Raw genomic sequence first — 7,087 nt, 5'->3', positions numbered from 1 at the left:
CTTGTATATGCAAATAAACAGAGATCAGCAATACTCCCTATAAAAAGAGGAATACCCCAAGGCTCGGTTCTTGGGCCTTTCCTGTTCATTGTCTATATTAACGATTTCTCAAATTATATTTCATGTAAGAATATACTGTACGCTGACGATATAACACTAATAACCTCAGGTGACAATTTACAATCTGTGCTGGATAACAACAGAGAAATAATGCAAATGACTAGTCACTGGTGTCAGGCCAATCAACTGTGCATAAGCAATACAAAAACAGAAGAAATAATTTTTAACCTAAAAGCTACAAAAAGTAAAAATAAAGCAGTGAAACTACTTGGATTGCACATAGACCAAAAACTCTCCTGGGAAGAACACACCAATCACCTGTGCAGCAAACTAGCCCGTGTACTTTTTTTACTGTACAAATTGAGAAACAGTGTGAGCAAACAGCTGTTAGTCCAGTCGTATTTTGCTTTCTTCCATTCCCATCTGGAGTATGGAATTTTGCTCTGGGGTAATTCCTCAGGAGCTAAATGTATTTTCAGATGGCAAAAGAAGGCCATCAGATGTATACTAGGATTAGCACCCAGAGATTCCTGCAGAAACCACTTTAAATATCTCAATGTAATGACAGTACCTAGCATGTACATATATAACTGTTTAATGTATGCTAAAGAAAATCTGGACAAATTTAGCACGAGATGTGATGTACACACACACAATACTAGAAATAGTCGCTTGTTGGATTTTCCTTTCTCGAGGCTAGCTGCTGTACATAATAACTATAAACATTTGGGCATAAAATTTTTCAATAAGTTACCATACTCAGCTCGTACAGCCCCATTTAATAAATTCAAGAGTGTATTGCAAAATTGGTTAAAATGCAGTGAATTCTATACAATTGAAGAATTCCTAGGAAATACTCATTATAATATAAGCTTTTAATAAGTGATAAATGTTTTCAATTCTTAAATAAGCTAAATAATTCTGTGTATATAAGTGTTTATTGACCTAACTGTACTCCATTGTAAACTTTGACGAAGCCAATTGTATGAAAAATACTGAAAGGCGAATAAAAATATTCTATTCTATTCTTAAGCACTGGCAGCAACTCTTACTATCAAATCATTGGTACTTCATCCTTTCCTACACCTATGGTAGAATACTATGGATATCAGCTACCCTACTTATATCACCTTGTCAACAGTATGATCCTGTTTACTTTGAGATATTCATGTAGTAGCACATATGTCTACCTCTTCCCCCAGATGTACTTGATGAACTTCATTACTGTCTGGGTTCAAAATAGGAATATATACACACTGCCCCAACACTTGATGCAATATTATCTGGTCACAACTGAATGTAATAGTACTTCTACCTGAGCTCCATTTCTTATATTTTCCTCACCCCTATTCTATTCTATTCTATTTTTTATTGGTCCATTTAAATCATGTTTGCACAAGGTACATTTTGATATTGGACAAGTCAATTTTATAAACTAAAATATGCACGTATACATACATAATTTACATTGCGAGTTGTTAAACATCACAGTCTGTACAAATTAGGAAAAAAACAGAGAGTGAACAGATTTATATGTTTATACTATAGTAAATTTTTACATGTTTTCCAATTTACATACATACTTTACATAATAAGAGCTATATATCTGTTTGATTTCAATACAGGAAGCATACAATTCTATTGTTTAACAAGGTTATACAAATTAGGTCTTCAACAATGATCTAAACATTTATATTTTTAGTCTGCTAGATATTCAGCAATACTATAATAACATTTGTGATGAAGGTAGGTTTGGACAGCTGTTTTAAATGTTGGAATATGTTTGATTGTTTTTATATCAGTTGGTAGTTTGTTGTACAGTTTGTTCCCTGCTTGGAGTGGTCCATTTTGTTTTAGTTTTGTATTCGAATGTTGGACATGTATGTCCTGGTTTCTTCTTGTATTGTGGCAGTGAATACTCTGGTTTTTAAGTACAAGTTGATTTTTATCATCTAGCATTTGCTTAATGAAAATTATTGCTTGCAAAATGTATAAACAAGGTAGTGGAAGTATTTTTAGTTTTTTGAACAAAGGCTTGCATGATGTTCTGGGACCTGCATTTACCATAGCTTGTACAATTCTGTTTTGGGCTGTGAAACAACTTTTGCTAGAACCTGTGTTTCCCCAGAAAATTATGCCGTAGCGGAGAAGAGATTCTGCTTTGGCAAAGTAGACATTTTTTACTGTTTCCTTTGATATGCAACCTGAGAGAATTTTTATGCAATAACAGATAGTGTTCATTTTGTTTGTTATGTACTTTGTGTGTTCAACCCATTTCAGATCTTGCTGGATCCATATTCCAAGGAACTTTGTAGCACTTACATTTTCCAGAGTTTTAGTGGATAACTCAATCAGTGGTGTTTGTGGATACTTATTCTGTACTGTGTGGAGATGCATAGTAACTGTTTTTTGGATAGTTATTATTAAACCATTTTCAGAAAACCAATTTGAAATATCTGAGGTGCACATTTTGATTTCGTCTTGTAACTCTTGGCCGGTCGTTCCTTTTACTAAAACATTTGCGTCATCTGCAAATTTAACATACTTCTGATGTGGGCTTGTTGGTTCCAGGTCATTTACAAACAGTAAAAACAGGACTGGTCCCAGTATGGAACCTTGTGGTACACCATATTTATTACAGAGTTTTTCTGAGTAATAGGAGTAAACATTATTCTTTTCTTGGAATGCAAGTTATACTATTTGCTCTCTGTTTTGTAGATGGGACTTCATCCACTCAAGGGCTGGTCCCCTGATTCCTACGTATTCCAGTTTTGTAAGCAAGATGTTGTGACTTATAACATCAAACGCCTTTGAGAGGTCTAAAAAGACTGCAGAAATATGTTCTTTACTATCAATTGCATTTAGAGCTTCATTAAGGAATGCAAAAATGGCAGTTTCAGTTGATTTGGATTTACGGAAACCATGCTGCGACTCTGAAAAATACACTCCTGGAAATGGAAAAAAGAACACATTGACACCGGTGTGTCAGACCCACCATACTTGCTCCGGACACTGCGAGAGGGCTGTACAAGCAATGATCACACACACGGCACAGCGGACACACCAGGAAGCGCGGTGTTGGCCGTCGAATGGTGCTAGCTACGCAGCATTTGTGCACCGCCGCCGTCAGTGTCAGCCAGTTTGCCGTGGCATACGGAGCTCCATCGCAGTCTTTAACACTGGTAGCATGCCGCGACAGCGTGGACGTGAACCGTATGTGCAGTTGACGGACTTTGAGCGAGGGCGTATAGTGGGCATGCGGGAGGCCGGGTGGACGTACCGCCGAATTGCTCAACACGTGGGGCGTGAGGTCTCCACAGTACATCGATGTTGTCGCCAGTGGTCGCGGAAGGTGCACGTGCCCGTCGACCTGGGACCGGACCGCAGCGACGCACGGATGCACGCCAAGACCGTAGGATCCTACGCAGTGCCGTAGGGGACCGCACCGCCACTTCCCAGCAAATTAGGGACACTGTTGCTCCTGGGGTATCGGCGAGGACCATTCGCAACCATCTCCATGAAGCTGGGCTACGGTCCCGCACACTGTTAGGCCGTCTTCCGCTCACGCCCCAACATCGTGCACCCCGCCTCCAGTGGTGTCGCGACAGGCGTGAATGGAGGGACGAATGGAGACGTGTCGTCTTCAGCGATGAGAGTCGCTTCTGCCTTGGTGCCAATGATGGTCGTATGCGTGTTTGGCGCCGTGCAGGTGAGCGCCACAATCAGGACTGCATACAACCGAGGCACACAGGGCCAACACCCAGCATCATGGTGTGGGGAGCAATCTCCTACACTGGCCGTACACCTCTGGTGATCGTCGAGGGGACACTGAATAGTGCACGGTACATCCAAACCGTCATCGAACCCATTGTTCTACCATTCCTAGACCGGCAAGGGAACTTGCTGTTCCAACAGGACAATGCACGTCCGCATGTATCCCGTGCCACCCAACATGCTCTAGAAGGTGTAAGTTAACTACCCTGGCCAGCAAGATCTCCGGATCTGTCCCCCATTGAGCATGTTTGGGACTGGATGAAGCGTCGTCTCACACGGTCTGCACGTCCAGCACGAACGCTGGTCCAACTGAGGCGCCAGGTGGAAATGGCATGGCAAGCCATTCCACAGGACTACATCCAGCATCTCTACGATCGTCTCCATGGGAGAATAGCAGCCTGCATTGCTGCGAAAGGTGGATATACACTGTACTAGTGCCGACATTGTGCATGCTCTGTTGCCTGTGTCTATGTGTCTGTGGTTCTGTCAGTGTGATCATGTGATGTATCTGACCCCAGGAATGTGTCAATAAAGTTTCCCCTTCCTGGGACAATGAATTCACGGTGTTCTTATTTCAATTTGTAGGAGTGTAATTATTTTTTTTCTATAAAATTTATCAACCTCTTGTAGTAAATTTTCTCCATTATTTTTGAAAAGCCAGATAGGAGTGATATGGGTCTATAATTTGATACATCTGTTTTTTTCCCTTTTTTATGGAGGGGCTAGCCTTAGCTATTTTTAATTTTGGGGGAAAACACCTTCTGATAGTGAACAGTTGCAGATGTTGACTAAAGGCTTGACTATGGAGGATGCACAATTTTTTTATGATAAAGTCGGGAATATTGTCTACACCAAATGAGTGTTTTGATTTGAGCTCCTTTATTATATTTAACATTTCCTTCTCATTAGTAGGATAGAGGAATAGAGACTTTTCATTTGGGTTGCACCTGAATTTGTTTCTTTTTGTACATTTTAGGTTTTGCTGAATGAGATTTTCTGCTACCTGTGTAAAGTAAGAGTTAAATTTATTTGCAACTTTTCTGGGGTCTGGTAATATACCTGTACCTTCAGAGAGATTAATATTTTGTAATTCATTTTGTTGTGCTGCTGTTTCCCTCTTCACAACATTCCACATGGCTTTCATTTTATTTTCAGAGTTTTTTATGTAGCTGTCATTTGGTATTCTTTTTGCATGTTTTATAACCCTATTGAGAATTTTTTTGTAGGTTTTGAAATATGTATCAAACTCTGGAGACATGTTTTTTTTTTTTTTTTTTTTTTTTTTTTTTTTTTTTTTTTTTTTTTTGACAAATTGTGAAGTAGCCTTTTCTTGTTTATTGATATTCGTATTCCATTGGTAATCCAGTTTTTTTCATACTTTCTACTTGTATTTTCTTTTTTTTAAGGGGGAAGCAAAATTCAAAGTAGTAGGTGAAGTTCCTGATGAAGCTGTCAAATTTATCATCAGTATTTGAACATTTATATATTTCTTCCCAGTTTTCTTTGCTTAATGAACAGAGAAAGTAATTTATGTTCTCACCACTGTAACATCTACCCATTTTTGTTAAGCCTGTCCTTAGGTTAAGTTGATTTTGTAGCTGAACAGTAAGTTTCTGTGCTGTGTGGTCCCCAAAACCTGTGTTAAGTGTTTCTGTGAGAAATTTTATTTGCACATTTATAAAAATCTGGTCAATTGTAGAGGAGGAATTTTTTGTGGTCCGTGTTGGGGTTTTTATGGTAGGTTGCAAGTTGTAGGTTAACAGGAGGCTCAGCAAATCTGTTTTTTGGTTGGACTCTTTTTGAAAAGTCTATATTGAAGTCGCCACATAGAATTATACTTCTGTTTCTATGGACTAGCTTGTTAAGCACTGATTCTAAACTTTTTAGCAAGTTGTTCATATCACCAGTTGGTACTCTATACAAACAAATTACAGCTATTTTTGCATCTAGTATTTCAACTCCTGATACCTCTGCATCTTTATCTTTAACTATTTCCTCAGGGATATATATTGTTTCAAAATGTATATTTTTTCTTACATAAATGCAACTACCGCCATGTTTGTAGTTATTTCTACAATAATGACTACCTAGTTCATAATTCTGAAAAACCACCATTTGAAGTTTTCTTTCATCGAACCAGTGTTCTATTAGACACATTAATGATGTATCTTTTAATTCATTTTCTAACAATACCTGAATATCATCTATTTTATTTGACAATGATTGTACATTCTGATGAAATACAACTAAATTTGAATTTATGTTTTTGTTTTGTAACTCACTTGTGACGATACTTGTTTTGGAGTGGGCATTTTCTTGGCATCTTATCTGTGAGGTCCTTTCATGTGTTGCCACTGAAAATCCTGGCTGTGTGCTGTAGGTTTTCAGATCCTGGATGTTGATCTTGTAGTCTTGTGAGTGGCTGGAATTTTGTTCTGTGATGTAGTTTGATATCCTGTTTTTACAAGAGGTGTGATGGCATCTGGATATGGTCTTGATTTACTGTCTGCTGTGTCTTCTTCCACTGATGGTGTTTTATTCTTTTCACCTTCTGTAGCTGTTCTCTCTGCATCATCTTTTTCTGTTTCTATTGTTTCTTCTGCAGTCGTCAAAGCTGTTGTTTCTGTTATTTCTGCATCTACTTGGGATCCAGTTTCTGCTGTGATGAACAGAGAAATTGATAGCAAAAGAAATTATAGATACAAGATACGGAATGGAAGATACAAATAGTGTATGGAAAACCAAAGAAGAGGAAAAATGCAAAATAATTTGGGATCCCTTAATTGTCAGCTATATGTCCACAAAGAGTGTGAACTCCATGAGATGTACTGAAGCATCCTCATGAAAATTGTCAGCAACACTGTAAACTACAGTTTGAATCTTGGAAGACTATGTGGCACTGATGAGGTTGACACCAGCATCGATCTGAGTATCATCTTTGAACTAAGCTAAGCATTATCTTTGGGCAGTTCCGCCATGTCAGTTCTTTGTAAGCCTTTGATGTGTTTAGGTGAATAAACGAATTACTGCAAAATGGGAGTGTTGTTTGGTGTAACCGACCTGAACTTCTCCCTCATTGGTGCCCCCGAGTTGTAACATCTTCCATTTTTGCCGTTTTACTGTGTCCGCAACCTCCGTGTCAGCTATTTTCACGTGTATTACATTGACACAGTATTCGAACAATGACTTCAGCCCAGCGCCTAACGCCAGATTTTGTGATCGACATGCATCGTGTTGCGGGCAATGTACACCC

Source organism: Schistocerca gregaria, chromosome 5, assembly GCF_023897955.1.
Source record: "Schistocerca gregaria isolate iqSchGreg1 chromosome 5, iqSchGreg1.2, whole genome shotgun sequence".
In the NCBI taxonomy this organism is placed as follows: Eukaryota; Metazoa; Arthropoda; class Insecta; order Orthoptera; family Acrididae; genus Schistocerca; species Schistocerca gregaria.
Note: the sequence above shows the minus strand (reverse complement) of the source record.